General features: G+C 42.3%; 1 long non-coding RNA gene across 1 annotated transcript; it reads left to right on the top strand.

Moving 5' to 3' along the window:
- Positions 1–15: 15 nt before the first annotated feature.
- LOC146346833 (uncharacterized) lies at positions 16–13,619 on the top strand. The gene is made up of 3 exons (XR_014790085.1): positions 16–111; positions 9,952–10,061; positions 12,420–13,619. It is a non-coding gene; the product is annotated as an uncharacterized LOC146346833 (long non-coding RNA).
- The last annotated feature ends 5,755 nt before the right edge of the window (positions 13,620–19,374 follow it).

Raw genomic sequence — 19,374 nt, 5'->3', positions numbered from 1 at the left:
CGCCTGATATAGGGCGGGTTCGCGTCCACGTCAGCCAGGGCAGGCAGGCAGGGAAGCCACCTGACCGCCGGCTAGCCCCGCCTGACCTCGCGGAGGAAAGGTGCGCTGCAGGTGTGTATGCGAGTGAGCTGCAAGGGATGGAGGCCCCGCTTGGTTTCAGGTGTCTCTCCTCCAAGAAGGGCAGTGCTGGGGGAAACACGCAGCAGGTTCATAGGAGCGACAGTGCCGGGATTTGGGAATTTTGTTTGTTTGTTGTGAGTCTGAGCACAGTCCTACCTGTTCCAAGTGCGTCTTGAGCCTAGTGGAGCTCAGCCCAGAAAGACCATTTGTAGAGCTATGACGCAGTGGCAGAACAATTCATATTGAAAGCAGTAGCACTCCTGAACATGTGCAGAGTGCCTGCAGTACTGAGCCTGCCTCCCGCATATCTGGCATTAGGGGAAAGCATTCCAAGATAGGACTGACTCCAGCATTTGTTTCCTTAGAAATTTACCCACTGAACTTTAGTTTAACTTAATAACAATCCTGCAGGCACATTGGGACTTGAAAATTATCACACCAGGAACCAAGAAAGTGGTTGCTTCTGCTCTGTGTTGTCTGACTGCGTGACATTTTAGCTTATCACACCATATTTCTGTTTTGATATGTTCTAGTTACGCATTTAGACCTTTCTCTTTAAATTTGCAGAATGCTTTGCAAACTTAATAGTGTTCATTTGCCCAACTGCCCTATGAGATTAATCACCTCACTACAGTTTCCATTTCATTCCTCTTGTGGCCTTGGCCAACTTGTGGCTTCAGCCATACATTTACCATGTAAGAGTAAAACATTAGGGAGTGTACTTATCATGGTGCTACCACCTGCTCGTACAAACACATGTCAGAAGTGTGTTCATCTCTTCCAGTAATGGTAAGCATATTACAGCAGAAAAGCTTTTAGCACCTTAAAGCAAGGGTCCCCAACCCTTTTTGGACCTGTGGGCACATTCGGGAATTTGAGAAACTGCTGTGGGCACCACTACAAAATGGCTCCCATGGAGGATATGGCTAGTCACATAATGGCTGTCATGGGAGCCTGACTAGTCGAAAGAGGTTGGGGGAGAGAAATAGCAAAGCTAGAGGCTGGGGGAGAGGGGGAAATAGCATGGCAAAGAGGTAGAGGGATGAGAAAGAGCAAGGGTAGGAGGGAAGGATAAACAGTGACGTAAAGGTGGTGGGGAGAAAGAGTGAGGCAGGGGCTCGGAGTCAAGAAAAACAGCACAATAAAGGGGTGAGTGGGAGAGAAGGAGGCTAGGGATGAAGAAGGGAGAGAAATGGCAAGAAAGGGGGTTGGGTGGAGAGAAGCAGCAAGGCTATGTGTAATGGCTGGAAAGTTGTATTTTCATATATAGGCATTTCAGTATGTATTCATTGCTATGGATATATCCAAATCCATGTATGTATATTTTAAAAATGGAGAAGTTAAGAAAACCCTCTATGGGTGCCCATGGGCGCCTCATGGGAGTTCCCTTTACGGGCACAATTGGAGGGCCCCATGGACGCAATGCTGGGGAACCCTTCCTTAAAGACTAACAAATTTTATTAAAGGGACCAACTTTTGACCTCCCCAGACCCTGTGGAAATTTTTGATACAATAGCTCAAGAGATTAGGCCCTTTGTGGTCAGCTCTAAAACCTCCCACCCAGCTAAATACCCTAATCAGGGTTGGTTTGATGCACAGTGCACAGCTCAGAAGGGCACTTTAGCAAAAGCCATAAAGAAGCTGAGATATGAGGACACTTTGGAAAATTTCAATTCTTCTATCTCCGAAGAGAGTATAAAAATGTATTACAATCAAAAAAGGATGAGTACATATGACAGTCATGGATGGAGTTAGGTCTGGCAGCTTTAGAAAGGAACTCATCCAGATTCTGGGCCCTGGTAGTAAAAAGGATAAGAGGTTATAATGGTATTATTGATAACCATATCAATATGATAACCACTTCAGCAAAGGAGATCGTTACCTTGTTGTGGTGCTGGAGCTTGAGCACCTCAATGATGTCATGAGCTAAACCGTGGGACACCCAAGACAGGAAGGTCATGGCAGAGAGGTCAGACTAAATACGATCCCTGGGGAAGGAAACGGCAACCCACCCCAGTATTCTTGCCATGAAAACTAAATGGATCAGTACAACCAGAGATATGTCGGTATACCATCGGAAGATGGGACTCCCAGGTTGAAAGATGGTCAAAATGCTACTGGGGAGGAACAGAGGATAAGTTCAACTAGCCCCGGATGTGATGACGCAGCTAGCTCAAAGCCGAAAGGACGGCTAGCAGCCGATGGTGCTGGTGGTGAACAACAAATCCGATGTTCTAAAGATCAACACACCATAGGAACCTGGAATGTAAGCTCTATGAGCCAGGGCAAATTGGATGTGGTTATTGGGGAGATGTCAAGATTAAATATAGACATTTTGGGTGTCAGTGAACTGAAATGGACTGGAATGGGCCACTTCACATCAAATGACCACCAGATCTACTAATCTGGACAAGAGGACCACAGAAGAAATAGAGTAGCCTTCATAATTAATAATAAAGTGGCTAAAGCAGTGCTTGGATACAATCCAAAAAATGACAGAATGATCTCAATTTGAATTCAGGGTAAGCCATTTAACATCACAGTGATCCAAATATATGCCCCAACCACAGATGCTGAAGAAGCAGAAGTAGATCAGTTCTATGAGGATCTGCAGCACCTACTGGATAGTACGCCAAAAACAGATGTTATTTTCATTACAGGAGACTGGAATGCTAAGGTGGGTAGTCAAACAACACCCGGAATTACAGGCAAGCATGGTCTGGGAGAACAAAATGAAGCAGGACATAGGCTGATAGAATTTTGCCAAGACAACTCACTGTGCATAACAAACACTCTCTTCCAACAACCTAAGAGACGACTTTATACATGGACTTCACCAGACGGTCGACACCAAAATCAGATTGACTACATCCTTTGTAGCCAAAGGTGGCGGACATCTATGCAGTCGGTAAAAACAAGACCTGGAGCTGATTGTAGTTCAGATCAAGAACTTCTTATTGCACAATTTATGAGCTCACTAATATTCCTCATGAATATGCAGTGGAGGTAGGGATGTCAGAGAATTCCATCACGGATCTTGGTGAGGCCGAATGCCAGTGCATTCGGCCCCCCGAACTCCGTGGCGGAACAGCCTGCCGCCCCCCCCGCGGATCCCCCCTGGGACGAGACTTACCTGGGGCAGATGTCCGGGCGGCAGCGGCTTCGGCGGCGGCAGCTGCAGCGGCTGGTCTTCCGACCGGCTGCCACCGCCACCATTTGCAGTCTTCTCGTTTGTTGTTGTTGTGTTTTTTTTACAAGACATGATAGGCTACGTAAACATTTACATAGCCTATCATGGCTGGGTTAAAAAAAAAAAATGTGCACGCAAATGGCGGCAGCTATGGCCGCCGCCATTTGCGTTCCTTATTTTTAGCTGTCTTAGTCTATGTAAATATTTACGTAGACTATGACAACGAAAATAAAAGGGAACACAAATAGCGTAGTGGGTGCTATTTTCATCCCTTTTTGATTCGCTGTTTTAGCCTACGTAAATATTTACGTAGTAACCTATGGCTGCGAGAGCTGGACCATAAGGAAGGCTGAGCGAAGGAAGATAGATGCTTTTGAACTGTGGTGCTGGAGGAAAATTCTGAGAGTGCCTTGGACTGCAAGAAGATCAAACCAGTCCATCCTCCAGGAAATAGAGCCAGACTGCTCACTTGAGGGAAGGATATTAAAGGCAAAACTGAAGTACTTTGGTCACATCATGAGAAGACAGGATACCCTGGAGAAGGTGCTGATGCTAGGGAAAGTGGAAGGCAAAAGGAAGAGGGGCGACCAAGGGCAAGGTGAATGGATGATATTCTGGAGGTGACGGACTCGACCTTGGGGGAGCTGGGGGTGGCGACGGCCGACAGGAAGCTCTGGAGTGGGCTGGTCCATGAAGTCACGAAGAGTCAGAAGCAACTGACCGAATAAACAACAACAATTGATAACCAATCAATCATTGCAGTGGCATGCTCATTTTTCTTCACTTTTTTGCCCCTGACCCCTGGAATCAATGCAGACTCTACTTATAATACGAATTTTCTCGTCCTCTCCTCTTGTGGTAAATAGGAACCTGTCACCCCAGATGAAATAAATGTTTTAATTAAATCTTTACATGTTAAAAAAAAAGCCCCTGGAGAGGATATGCTCCCAGGATAATTGTTTAGAGCAAATCCTGACTGGTGGTGCCCAGTTCTTGCTGCAACATAAGGCCGATCCAAATAATTTTAGACCAATTTGCTTGCTCAGTGTTCTCTCTAAACTGTATTCCAAATATTTATTATATAGACTAGAGTCTTGGGCTGCTGAAAATTCAGTTATTGCTGAAGAACAAGCTGGGTTTATAAAGGGAAAGTCCACAATAGATCAATGTTTTGTACTCCATCATTTGATTCAAAAATACTCTTAAGATGGTAGAAGAGAGTTGGTTGCTTCTTTCATGGATTTTAGTTCCACTTGTGATCTTACAGACAGAGACGGTCTACGGCAAAAATGATCTGCCACAAATAGACAGCTCCTGTACTTAATACAAGTGCTCCACTCTAATACCTCTCTTAGGGTCAGATTAGGGGCAAATGGATTGCCCTCAGAAAACACCAACTGACAGAGGTGTGTGTCAGGGATGTCTTCTGGCCCCCTTCCTTTTAAATTTTAAAGAGAGCTTCGGCCATTGGGCGGTATAGAAATGAAATAAATAAATAAATAAATAAATTTTTATATCAGTGACATTGTACAGGAAGTGAGTGGTTCGGAATACTTTCCGGTTTCTATTTTGGATGTCAAGCTCTCAGTTCTTTTGTACACTAATGATATTGTTATGATTACCACCACATTAATTGGGATGCAGGGATTATTGATCAAACTGAGTAAGTTTTGCACAAAAGAGCACCTGTTAATAAATTATACAAAAACAAAAGTGGTTGTGTTTGGGAAGAAAAAAAACCCCATACATGGAAATTGGATAATAAGCCCATTGAACAGCAACATAATTTTAAATATTTGGGTCTCAAGTTTTAATGCTCAGCTTTCCTGGAAACCTCATTTGATGGCAGTTAAACTGAAATCTATCCACTCTATACAGTCCCTGATGCATCTTCTTAAATTTGAAGGAAGGAGTTTTGTCACGCTGGCAGTTGAGATATTTCTGAAAAAGGTACTTCCCCAACTGTTTTTATCAGCTTAGGCTGGTATACCAACTACGCCGTTATCTGGACAGAGATAGCCTAGCTACGGTTATCCATGTTCTGATAACTTCTCGTCTGGATTACTGCAATGCGTTATACATGGGGCTGCCTTCGAAAATGGTCCAGAAACTTCAACTGGTCCAAAATAGGGCAGCAAGATTGTTAACAGGGACTGGCCTGCGAGCTCATATTATGCCAGTACTTTTCCAGCTGCACTGGCTGCCAGTCCATTTCCGGGCCCGATTCAAAGTGTTGGTATTAACATTTAAAGCCCTTAATGGCTTGGGGCCAGGTTACCTGAAGGATCGCCTCCTACCATATGTGCCTACCCGGACCGTAAGATCATAATCAGCGGCCCTTCTCCGTGAGCCCCTGCCAAAGGAAGTGAGGCGGGTGGCTACTAGGAAGAGGGCTTTTTCTGCTGTGGCACCCCGGCTCTGGAATGAGCTCCCTAGTGAGGTTCGCCTGGCGCCTACATTGTATTCCTTTCGGCGCCAGGTGAAGACCTTTTTATTTTCCCAGGCATTTTAGCATTTTAGCTTTCTAAATTTTTATCTTTGCTGTTTTAAATCTGTATTTTAAACTCTTGCACTGCTGCTAGGTTTTATTGTGGTTGTATTGTTATAATTGTGGTTTTAATGTTCTATATATTTTAAATTGTTTTATTGTGTGCTGTTTGGTTTTAATTTTTGTGAACCGCCCAGAGAGCTTCGGCTATTGGGCGGTATATAAATGAAATACATACATACATACATACATACTGTTATATGGTGTAGAGATATGGGGGTATACCAATGTTTCCATCTTAGAGGTGGTGCAAAATTCATTTATGAGATTCCTGCTAGCTGTCCCTCAAGGCATACCCATTGCCTTTCTAAGGGCAGAAACAGGAATCCTCTCCATAGAAATGTGCTCATCTTGCGCTTGCCCTATATTGGCTGAAGCTCTCTTGTATGAATGATTCCCGCCTGCTAAAAAAAATGTTTCTTGGAATAACTGCAAATTCCAAAGCAAAGTTCTTGGGTAAATTCTGTAAGACATATCCTACATACTTATGGGATTAGCACAGAAGTTTTACCTGCCTTCTCTTCCAAGAGAGTTAAACAGTTCAAAGAAAGAATCCATCTATATTCTCAGCGGTGGGACTTATATACCATCACCCAAATGTCATACTCAGTGTGGTATCCATTATATAAAATGATATTTGGTCTGGAGCAATATTTTACAATGTTTACTGTGGCTTCTGTAAGGAAAGCATTCACAGCTTTAAGATTCCAGTGCATGCCCTCTGCTTATCTGGAGGGGAGGTTTGACCATACCCCACCTCATTTATGACTCTGCATCTGTGAGCCTGGCAAAGTTGAGGATATTGAACACTATTTACTTCCCTGCCATTTGTATGAGGCCCCAAGATATAAATTTCTCCACCATATCCTTTTTTTTCTGTCAAATAGACTTCCCTTGGATCAGATTTGTATGTTGCTTGCAGGCACTGATATATATGTTACCACCCAGGTTTTTCCTCCTGGCTGCCAGAAAATTAAGAGCTAGCCATCATACTGTACCCTCTTATAAACCTAGGGGGAAGGACTTTGCAGCTGTTACTTTGGAGGAGAAGTGGGATGCAAACGTGTCATTTTAACTATTGTTTGTGTACTGTTTTTAAATTAGTGTTTGTTGCATTTTATCCTCTGTGTTTTTAAAAATTGATGGCCTATGGCTTTGAACAATAAAGGTTCATTTAAACAAATTTTATTATGGCATAAGCTTTTGTGGGCTAAAGCCTATTTTATCAGATGTAATTGATGAAGTGCACTCTAGTCCATGAAAACTTGTGCCATAATAAAATCTCTTAGTCTTTAAAGGTACCACAATATTCTTGTTTTTTTGCAACTGACTAACACAGCTGCTACTCTGGAAATTGTTACTGAGCATGTTAGCACATAGTGAAAAAGCCACATTTTAAATAAGCATTTGTATACATGGTGGGGAGTACCGTATGTGTACAAAAAAAATACCCCACAGGCTGACCTTGCAAAAATATTTACATAGTCATGTGTTCAAGGTCACACAATTGCTGCATGGTACAGGTAGGGTTAATTGTGCCCAGTTCAGCTCTGTCGGCAGTATCCTATTTGACACTACCACTAACGTAAATTACATTGTATTGGTGTAAATATCCTCTAGCGCACTGCCAATAGCATATGCTGGTGCAGCAGGCAAACCTTTTATCTCCTGGACACTAACCTCAGATTACAGAACCCATTGCTTTGCGGAATTTCAGACCACTAACTCCAGATCCACGCCATAAACAATTAGTTTGGTTTTATTCCATTTTAAACGTAAGGTTTTTATATTATGTTTTACTATGTTATGTATTTTGTGGTTTTAAGTTTTGTTTTGTGAACAGCCCAGAGTGCTTCGGCTATTGGGTGGGATAGAACTTCAATTAAAAAATAAATAAACAAATATTATTGGGACCACACCACCATGCCTCTAGGACTGAGTAGATGATGGAACACAGGGAGGGGGTTTTGGGATATCCAGTTAAAACCATCTCCTGAGTTATTATTTACAAAGCTGGGTAAAAGTATAGACTCTTTTCTATTATGCGAATACATGCTGAGAAATTCTAGTCTGTGGTAGTGATTGTGGATACACCCCTGCTGCATTAACTGAATGTCTTTGTTCATCCTCTTTCTCCTTGTGATCATCATGTATTATTACCTGCTGAGCTATGTTAAGCTGTATACTAGTGTGATTTTCCAGGTGGTCAAGAAAAGATTGGGCAATATCTTTTCCCACATTATTTATTTCTGAAATTAAAACAAAACAAACCTTATCCAGTAAAAAAAAGAGGAAAACATCACCACCCACAAATAACAAAGAGTCTTGTGACACCTTAAAGATGAACACACTTAGGTTCAATCCTATTGGATCCGCCTTTGATACTTGTAAGCCTCTGATCTCAGAGGCTTATGTGTATCTAAAGCAGAGCAGGAGGTGCATTGCAAAGTTATAAAGTCTGTTACTAAATCAGAGCTCTAAATCAGAGCTCTTGCCACCCCCATCAAGGCCATGCCCCGCCCCCTGGAGGAACCAAAGGAGGCTCTACGAGCCATATGCAGAACATCTGCAGCATGGAGGTTCCACATCCCTGCTTTAACACTTTCCTTTGAAAGGATTTAAATCTTTTCCTGACAGATAGAAATTTCAGGGGTTTGCCATAAAGCCTGTGGAATTAATCACATACTTCCATTTTTATCTGATTCTAAAAGCTTGGATCCAAAGATCTACTTGTACATTTTTCATTGTACAAGCTAGTCTGCATGGGGGAGGTCATTAGTCTCCCCCCCCCCCCGTCACCAGCTGCAGCTCCCTGTGCCCCCACCCAAGCATGGAGGCTGCAACTGTGAAGGGAAATCAGCAACAACAAAACCACCCACACCTGTATACAAACAGAAGTGCTCCCACTCCTGCAAGGAGACCTTTGAATCTAAGCCAAAGTCTCTAGGGCTGCAGCCAATGTCAGTTTGCTTGGGAGTAAGCCCCTTTGAGCTCAGTTAGAAGTTCTGAGTTAACATACATAGGATCAGGCTGCATGCATGCATGATGGTTTGTAATCTTCAATATCTGAATGGCAATGTAAGGTAATAGTTTTGTTTCCCAATACAGTGCGATTAGACTTTTTACTCTTGGTCCTACAAGCATGCACTTTCTGGCTATGTTCATACGTGTCAATAAGCCAGAATGGGCTCCTCCTACCAGCATGAGTGGCTAAACTGATGATGCAGCAAAAGCTTCCCATTAAGTCAGCCTTCTCATGAATGAGAAGTGAATCTGCTCAGCTATTCTGGCTTATTAATATGTCCGAACGCAGCTGTTCTCTTTGTGAACTTCAGCAGCATCCAAGCATAATTTCTTTGGACCCAGTACAAACTTGTAACACAAGTTCCCCCACCCCCAATAAAAGCTCTCTTCGGTTCTGAAAAATTGGATTGATTACTGGCATTCTTCAACTTTTTTAGACGTCTTCGTTTTTAAACACTTTACATTTCTGACTGCCTAATATATATATTTTAGCCAGGCATGGCAGTGTGGCATGTGTGTATACCATTATACAGTGTAATCCTATGCATGTCTATTCCAGAGAAAGCCCCAATGAGTTCAATAGAACTTACTTTCAGGTGAGTGTTTGTATAGGACTGTAGTCTTTGTTATTGTTCTCTGACCATGGTGTCTAGTGTCAGTTCTTTTGCGCGCCCTTGAGATCAGAGGCCTGCACACCTATGTTCTGGGACCCGTAAATCATATCAACAGCACTGTCTCCTATTGTCCCAGGGATCTTAACATCCATGATTATTATGGAACATATCCCTCCACCCTGCTGCCACTTCCTGTTGGCTCCTGTCTGTGCTTAGGGAATGCCAGCAGAAACTAACTAAATAGCTTTTTCATGTGTTATATTTTTAATCCACCAATAACCAATGTTCTCTGAGCAGATTTCAAAGCACTAAGGAACTCTGGGACCTATTGTCCTTGAGAGAATGTGTCACACAAGGAGGTACTTATCTCTCCTGACACACGCAATAGAGATCCAGCCCTAGATATTCCTGGACAGGTGCTCTCTCTTCTCTTTCTCTCATTCTCTCTGTCCTAGGCCCACGCTACATGGTCAATTTAGTGCGGAGTGACAGCACATCCTGGTCGCTCGTGACAGACGATGCTGTCACCAATCCACATCAACTGTGCAGCTTCCCTCTGGAAAAGGTGCATTTTTGGAAAGTCCTTTTAATACTTTTTTCCTTAAGCACAGCTCCGGCATGGTTCCGCTGCACTGTGGAGCACCGGGCTCCTTCTCCCCTCATTCATCCTTCTCCCTGGGTGTGCCTATTTCTGTGACCTGGCAGTGACCTAGTCGAGGGGTGGGGCAACCCCTTCCCCCCCATTCCCTCTTTTTCCCCATTCGCAGTAGGGCTGCTTTCCCATTCGCAATGTCTAGCCTCTTTTTCCCATTCACAGTAGCGAAGTATTGAAACAGTCTTGTTTCAAGCATGCACAGTAGTGCAGTAGCTTTCCCCATTCTTTCCCCATTCACTGTGTGTAGCCTGTTCTTCTCATTCATAAGAGTGCAGTAGCACTGTTTCAGGAATTCACAACAGCACAGTAGCTGCTTTACCCGTTCACAGTTTATAGCCTCTTTTTCCGATTCAGACAATCGCAGTAGCACTATTTCCAGCATTCAGAATAGTGCAGTAGCTGCTTCACCCATTCAGATTATGTAGCCTTTTTTCCCATTAACAATAGCGCCGTATCTTTTAATTGTTCACAATATCCCAAAGGTGGATGAGAGGGGAGAGGTGTGGGGTAAAACTACAGGGGTTTAATTCAGCACTTCCAGTAAACTTCCCTGAACAGGGGAGCGTGGACAGGGGGTGGGGAACAAGCCTCTCTCATTGGCTGAGCAGCAATGGAGGTGATAAAGTTCAGCTCTACTCTCCCCACCCAACCCCAAAATATGGCGGTTTCAAGTGCTGTGTGACCCATGAAAGCGGGTTTGTAGGTTCCGAATACTCCACTTTTCTTGCTTCGTGTGCCCCTGACCAAAGTGATTTCATGAAAATCCAGATATAACCAGAAAGCGCTTCTCATTCTGTTTCCATATAGATGGCAGGCTAGGTGTGGGTCAGGAGTTGCAGCTCCATGTTTAGAATGTTACACATTCCATTCGATCGCTGCTTTTGATTGGCTCCAGCAAATCCTACAAGATCTGCTTATATGGATATAAATACAGGGAAATAAGTTTGCCTAACTATGCTCTTTTATGACCTACAATTTAGCCTCATGTTTTTCTTCATGCAGCCTGGGTCGGAGAGCTTTGGTCCTCTAAACCATTCCCCTTTGCCATACTTGGGCCCTGAACCTCAGTAATTCCACCAGGTCCCGCTCCTGTGAATATCATTCTAATCCTTAATCGTATTTTCCGAATACTGTTTCTTTGGGGCATGTTTGACGTGTTTTATTTAATGCTGAGGAGAAATTCCTCCCCATCTCTTGACTTGACAGAGTAATGGATTCCTTTATCTTGTCACATATATCTCCCCTATACCACCCTTGGCCAAAGATAAGTTTTGCAGTTCTTCAACTTGAGAAATGTTTATCCATATTTCAACTTCATTTGTGAGTCTTCTTCTGCACAGTCAGCCACTGATGTGCTTTGCTGTTAATATCCGCTCTTGTAGGCTGGAAAGCATCCATTTCATTTTTATGTGTTTTAAAGCAACCCCAATTTAAGTCCTGTCCTACTTTTGTGCCTTCAGGCTTTTGAAATGCAATACCATGGATCAATATATGACTCAGTGGCTAAGGGCCTACAGAACAAGAATAGTTGCAATACATTTTAAAAGGAACCAAAGCTCTTGCATTAGATGAAATTACTGGGTGTGTATGATACAATATAGGTGTCAGTGTCCTGTGTCAGGATAGCCTATGATATTCAACTCCACAATAGTTTGCTTCCTCTTTCTTAGTATCAAAATCTAGAGGAATAAGGGGTTCAAGCATTGTGACTAATAGAATAAGTAGCCCATAGTTCTAGGGATGCGCATGAACCTGTGCATTTCTAAGATTGCTATGTAGTCTTGTATATCTCAGTAATCATGGTTAAACTACACTTACATAAACTAGTCTATAAAAGATCTACAGTTTAGGAGAGATTTTCATTTTCCCTACAGTTCTGTTTCAGCAAAATGGAGTTTGTACTAGACATGCCCCTGAGGGTGGAAGCTAACTGTAAGAGATAAATAATAAATAAAGGCAGGAAGTGATGGTCTTTTGTCTAGATTGGTGCTTGTAACTAGCTATTTTTCTTCCTTTCAAATAACCTACCCACAGAATTCTAATATGGAACAGGAACAGGAGATGTCAGTGGTTTCTCTGCTCAGTTATACACTCAAACCATTAACAGTACTCACAAATTAAATTATTTTAAAAGGTGTGGAAAAAATATTATACAGTCATGGCTGATGTTCATACTCTTGTGTGCCTAATTCGATTGGCTGTTCAGGAGAGTTGTTGCCATAGCTATTGCCACATCATACTGAAACTGCTCTATCTTTAATTGTAAAGGAGTAAATCTGGAGGCCTGGCGTGCTATGGTCCATGGGGTCATGAAGAGTCGGACACGACTGAACGACTGAACAACAACAAAATCTGGAGACTTCACTAGACTTAGACCTAGGGTATTCTTCTTGACTTTAATACAATGAAGTAATATGGGCCAGGAGATCCGATCCCACATTGTAACTCTTATGGCAGTGGACAAATTTGACATTAAATTCCTAAGAAGTATGTTTGATAGGAATTTTGGGCGTATATCACAAAAGCCTGGGGAAATACATACCATCTTGAGAGTGATGTAACCACAAGGTTTATCCTAAAGATACCCCTACCTGCTTTAACTTTAAAAATACAACATCTACATGTGCCTGAAGTACCAGGGCTTTAAAAAGGAAACTAAAAACCATGGGGTAGTATCCAGTGGTGGTAAAACACTAGCGCTAATGATGTTGTGCTACCATAAACCAATGCTAGTGCAACATCGTTAGTGCTTGCTAGTGCAAAAGGGAGAGACAGTGAATTGAGACAGATGTTGCTTTTCTGGGCAAGAAAATGAATTATGCCAGAAGTATACCTGTTAGGTTTCTGCCTGTATCATAGCTATTAAAAGAACAAAACTTCTATCAAAGAAAAAAGGGTGCCAGTCTTGGAAATAAGATATTGGCTCACTGGTGCAAGATGTATTGTTTACACTACTTACATCAATTGAGAAGTAAGCTGCCAGTCACTACTATACAGAACAGGTGTCACAACATGTCTTTAAAATGTCACAACATTCGTGCTTTTGAAGATCCTGCTCTTTTCTTATCTGTTGGTTTGTTCATTTAGTACTATGTACACTACACTATGTATTTAGTACTATGTACACTATGTCTTTAATATATATTTAAAAACGTGATTATTCTACATGTGATAATCTAAGCTTTGTTTAGGCATACTGTGTACCAATTTTTGGTAATACATATTTAAATTATAATGGATATGTGACTGACAGAGGAAGCAAATGTGGTGGTTTATTCAATATCACATTTGTAACTAAGCATATCCCTGTTTAAAGATAAGAGCATGGGCATTTGCAAATATGGTGTTTTGTTATTTAGTGGATGTGTTTAGAGAATCCACTAAAGAAATTCTCTTTTTATATTATACAAAAGTAAATTCATTAAAGCTACCAAGATGGCAACAATAAAGTAGAATTTGTATGCATGCTATAGCAGAGTCATCTCATTTTGTAGCCTTTGAGCAACAGCTTTATAGAAAGCAGTTGATCAATAATTCTGAACCCTCTGCAGACTCCTTTACAAGCTAGGTTTGATAACATTTTCTATCAACATCATGAATCTGTCAGAACCTATAAAGAGCACTGAAGGAACATAGTAATGTCATCCTATTGGACTTGCATGACAAATTTTATGATGAAGTTAAGAAGCAGGGCTTGATCAAACAGTAAATTAAGTATGCTGTAGAGTAGGCCTTACATGACTTTAATTTCTATCTAAACAATCTCTGTGTGGACAGTATGCACATCCTGCTTCTTGTGCAGGATTCTTTTATAAACCCTTACTAACAATGTGGTAGCTGTTGTTGCAGAGCAGCTTTCCAGCCGCATGACTCTAGGAGCTCCTTCTACAGGACTGATGGTACAATCACCCTTGCAAATTTCAGCACAAGTCTACCCTGATCCAGTGATATAAACCCAAAGGCACAATTAACAGAATCATGTTGCAACCTGTCTTCTGCCCATTGCTAAGCTGAATGAAGTGGAGTGGGAATCTGGTGAATATTAAATTAGAGGCTTAGCTTGACACCCATATCTCAAGAAGTTATCTGATAACTCAGAGGAAATGTTAGGTGATCGCAGGTAACTGAATCAATACTCATGGTTCTGTTACAGTGCAGAGGAAAGCCAACCATCAACCTGTATGAGCATGGACGTTGCCAGGCATATGACCATACATCAGAGTCCTGGGGCCCCAAAGCCACCAAAAAGCAGTTCAGGGATGCATCAGAGCAATCCCAACTTGTCAAGGGCTAGAATGCACAATTGTTCCTATGATTAGATTGATCTTACTACACAACGATGCAATTGTTATTTTCCCACTTGTGTGCAATTTTTAAATACTGGTATCTTGCATGGCTGAGGAACAGAATAATCGTGTTTTCTATACTGGCCAGCTATGAGATTATTTGGATAGAAGGACATCTGCCTTTAGGAGTGCCTGTATAAATAGAGGCAGAGGAGCCATACAGGTAAGAACCCAGACATATAACTGAACAATGGGCTGTGTGGGTTGTATCCAGTGATATCATTCCACTAGCACAAAATTTCTACCAAATGTGGAAACCCCGTTTTCATCCTTGCTCAAGTGAGAAATCAAGTACTTTGATTCCAGTTGTGCAAGCCATTGCACAATCCATTCTAGAAGCCATTGCACAAAGGCATTACATGGCCTGTTTTACAAGTAGTTGTGCACACTGTTGCACAACTCATTACAACTTCATTAGGCTAGGTGTTGCTTGTGCTAGTTATTCCACTGGTGGTTGTGCAAGCAATAACGGAACAATGCCGCCACTTATAGTTGTTCTGCTAGATTACTGTTGGATACATCCTGTATGTGTTCATCCAGCACATGTGTTCATCCAGCAGGAAGCAAAGATTCTGCTTTGGCAGAGCATAAACTTGGGAAATCAATGATCCAATTATTCTAAGTGTATGATTCAGTGCTGCATCACAGAATGCTAAGGAACTGGCTCACTAAGTTTATGCTAGTTTACATCAGCTGAAGAACTGAGTCTTAGAAGTCCAAAATGCTTTTACTATAGCTGTTGCCTTAAGTTTGGCTGAAATATATAAGGTGAGCAGTTTTATTGGTGAATGGGAGACATTAACAATTCTGTTAAATTCAGATTATGCTTTCAAATAGGATACAACTGAGTAGAAGGTGGTGTTAAGGTGAAGAAGATTAAAGAGACCTTTCCTTTCCTTGATATTCAAAAGTGTTTGTTTCCCCCTCCTGTATCCTTACATGGCGATGTACCTGAGGGCAAAAGAGCTGAATCTTCTTAGCATGGATTAAAAGCTTTTAGCTTGAATAATTCAACAATTAGCCTATACAATTTAATTACGGACGCAAATCAATTCTCACTTTCATTATGGGAACAAAATTAATGGATTAAGAAAAGATATATTGTCAACAGCTTCCTGGAAAAAATGAAGTCTTATGGCACTGTGAAGACTAACACATTTGTTGTACCATAAGCTTTTGTGAACACTGTCCACTTCATTGGACAGGGGGTTGGACTCGATGGTCTTATAGGCCCCTTCCAACCCTACTGTTCTATACTATTCTATCATTAGATGCACGAAGCATTAACCTCAGATTGGCAGATCTATATACGCATGCTGGCGGGTGGGCGTGGGGAGATGTAAATTGTGCTCTCAAAGGGAATTGAAATGCAAAATGTACAGGCAGTGATGATTACCTTAACAGTTGCCATTCACAAAATGTTGTTGAGTGATAAGGCGGACATGGTGAGCTGATCGGTGCGATAAAAAAACCACCATTGTCCTTATTCAAACCACAGGAAATAGAATTGACCCTCTTGATTAATTATACTTCAGCAGTTTCAAGGTTGCTATCTATCTTTGAAATTCCTTTATTCAAGAATGGCCACCTTAATGGATGTGCTAGGCCACACTGAGAATAAGCCACGGTGGGTGAGCAGCTTGTCCATTGCTCCTGACAGATGATTGCCCACTCGATGGGTTGCCATGGCTTGTTTCTCCTTCAGTCCCTCTCAGTCCTCCCAGCTGCTGCCAACACGTATCCCAGGGGCCTTTGCAGCAGAAATCCTACATTCCTCATTCCCTACGTCAATACCCTTTCTGCAATTGGTCCACTGGGGTTGCCAGCTCACGAGGGAAACTACCCCCCGCCCGGCATCATATCACAAAAGAGATGTAAGTTTCTGAGCCCTTATGAATGGGGATTACATTCACAAACTTTTAATTTTAGGAGTCTTGCATAAATGTGGAAGACTGCAATACTGCCTGTCCACTGTTGAGCCCAGCATAGCCATATCCCCCACTCATCAATGTCCTTGTCAATTTCATCCTCCACTCCAAACTAAGCCAGGAGTTCTTATTTTTCTTCTTGTTCTTGTTAAAAGGATTTTTAATAATAACAAAGCAAAGCCAAAGATGCCTCTGAGCTTTCAGGCAGTCTGCAGGCAGCAACCCAGGGAAGCCTCAAGGGAGGAAGTCCTGGCTAAGTCCTCTCTAGGGCTTTCCAAAATATTCAAGCAGCCAGAAAAAAGGGGGTGGTGGTAAAAGGGCACACACACCCCTCGGCCACCTCCTTACAGTCAGGTAAGAACTGAATCCCTACAGCCTGAGAAGTTTCTCAAATTCTCAACCCTTCCCACAATTTTTGTGTGCAATTTCTTTTTGTCCCTTCCTGCACAACAAATAAATAGATCAAAAAATTCAGCGCAGTGCTATATAAAATCACCCTGCCAGGTTTGGATATCACAACAAGCCACCCTAAACAACCCTACTACAAGCCATCTGTTCTCAGGGTGGCTCATTTGCAAAAAACAACCCATGATGGAAGAACCACTCCAGGTTCAGATGTCAGGAGCACCCTAGCGGCCTCTTTCAGTAGACTCCAATAGCCAACTCAAGACACAGACAGAAGGTTTGTTTTCAAGGCTTTAATCCTTTTACAACTTAATGACTCTTTCAGATGCTAATGACCAGTGACTAAGCAAGGAACAGCAGAGTGGCCTATGCACCGTGTAGGCAGTTGATCCCCATTTGAAAGACAGTCACTTGAAGACCCTGAACTTATGGGCTAGGGAGACATCCTCCCTCTTTCCCTTGGGTCCATGAGAGGCAGCCATTGCTTGCGTGCCAAATGGGCGCTATGCCTCCTTTCCGTGCCCTCCATCTGTCGCCGCTCCCTGCATCTGCGTTGAGCGTCCAGCAAGCCCCGTTCCTGCACTTTCTCACTGCTAGGATCACTATCTATCTCAGGAATGTCGGCAGGAGGAATCTCTGCCAGCTGCTGTGCCTGTGAGGGATGACCTGGCTCCTCTCCCATGGATTGCTGCTCCTCCTCAAAATCAGAACTGCTCTGGGGTTCTATCGGCTCAGTTTCCACCCTGACATCAGACACCATACTAAGCCACCCCACAACCACCCACAATAACAACCCACTGTGGCCTAGCGTGATGTGCAAACCAGGTCAGAGTGCCCTGGGCAGTTGAAATGGTCCACCACTGGTTTCTGAACATTGCAACTAGTTATATCAGGTTTGTGTCCATTCTTTTGCATAGAAACTGGCCTGTTTGTAGAATGCAATAGAGCATTGCTGGCAAATGATTACAAATATCACACTAGAAGATGATTAGGTTGATGATGATGATAATTATTTCTATACTGCCCCATAGCCAAAGCTCTCTGAACAACTGATGTTGTGGATGGCGTTATTAGGTCCTGTAATAGTGTTGCCAGAGTAGATATAGGGACAAGAGTTGGCATCTGTGTCTACCACATGGTCATGTCCCTGTGTCTGTATCTCGGATGCATGGTCTGTGGTTGCTGCTGAGTATCCTTTTTAGGTTGGTGGCTGCCTATAAGAAAGTCCAGGCCTACCACCCAAGGCCTGTGAGAGGGAAGTGTTATTCCCAGAAAAGTTTTAGTATTCAAAAGACCACCAGGATTCCGATGGCTTGCAACCCCCTAAAGACCTGTGTGTGCTATTCTCAGAGCTGAACTGAAAGTTCTTTTTAGAACTTTATCACTCAAAAGTGGGGTCTCAGGAGGGCAAAAGGTTTCATGAAACTAACCCCTTAAGCTCACTTTTTTTTTTTTTAAATTACCACTGAAACCCATTTTGTGGTCCTGTTAATAGCAATCACCTTCCTTTTTTCTTTTTCACCAGTAAGGCTTTTCTTTTTTTACATGTCTCAAGGGTTAGGGCAGGAAAGAATATCCTCCCTTTGATTTGGCTTAAGAAGTCATGAAGTCAAATATGAGGTGGATATTTTAAAACATTATCTCCAAGTATAGTGTCACCATAGTAAGGCTTGCCTGTGGGAAGAATAAAATCTTAACTGAGTCATACATACAAGACAATTTCCTGAGAGGTAGTCGTGTTCATCTGTGTTGCAGTAAAAACAGCAAAATGTCTTGTGGCAACTTAAGAGACTAACAAATGTATTATGGGATAAGCTTTTGTGGACTAGAGTTCACTTCATCAGATGAAAGCAGTAGGTTAACCCTGGCTAAAGCCTCTGTGCTGAAGCTTAATATAGCTAATGCTATCGAATAATCAGCTCACAATGCCTTTTTCCAGGGTGTTGCCAACTCATGTTTGAAGTACTTTCATTGACTCGTTTACTTTACCTTTTTGGCACATTGCTTCAGAATCTGAGCTTCTTACAAGGCTGATTGATTTAACTGCTCCTTAGTCATACAGAGTTAATGAATGAATTCCAAAACAAGGACACATGCAAAAAGACACTCTTGCCACAGTTTCATTTTAGGAGAGTACTGATGACATTTCTTTAAGGATGGGTAAAAGTAGAAGGAAGGAATTTGCAGGGAATGGAAGGTACAGTGCTATTTGGTATTTGTCAAGGTTTTGGCTATGAATGGCACCAGTCAGTATCAGTGTATTAACCTTGACCCTGAGAATTCTAATCTTGCATTACTGGTTTGTCCAAAACTGTCATGGTGGTCATGTGCATGATAAAGGTGCAGATACAACATTTCCAAGGCTGTATATTGTCGCCCTGCTTATTTAACTTATATGCAGAGTACATCATGAGAAACGCCGAGTTGGATGAATCACAGGTAGGAATTAAGATTGCCGGGAGAATTATCAACAATCTCAGATATGCAGACGATACCATCCTAATGGCAGAAAGTGAAGAGGATCTAAAGAGACTCTTGTTGAGG

This window comes from Heloderma suspectum, chromosome 4, assembly GCF_057233095.1.
Source record: "Heloderma suspectum isolate Gila_16-S chromosome 4, 16-S_ref, whole genome shotgun sequence".
NCBI lineage: Eukaryota > Metazoa > Chordata > Lepidosauria > Squamata > Helodermatidae > Heloderma > Heloderma suspectum.
Note: the sequence above shows the minus strand (reverse complement) of the source record. Positions and strands in the feature narration are given on the sequence as shown.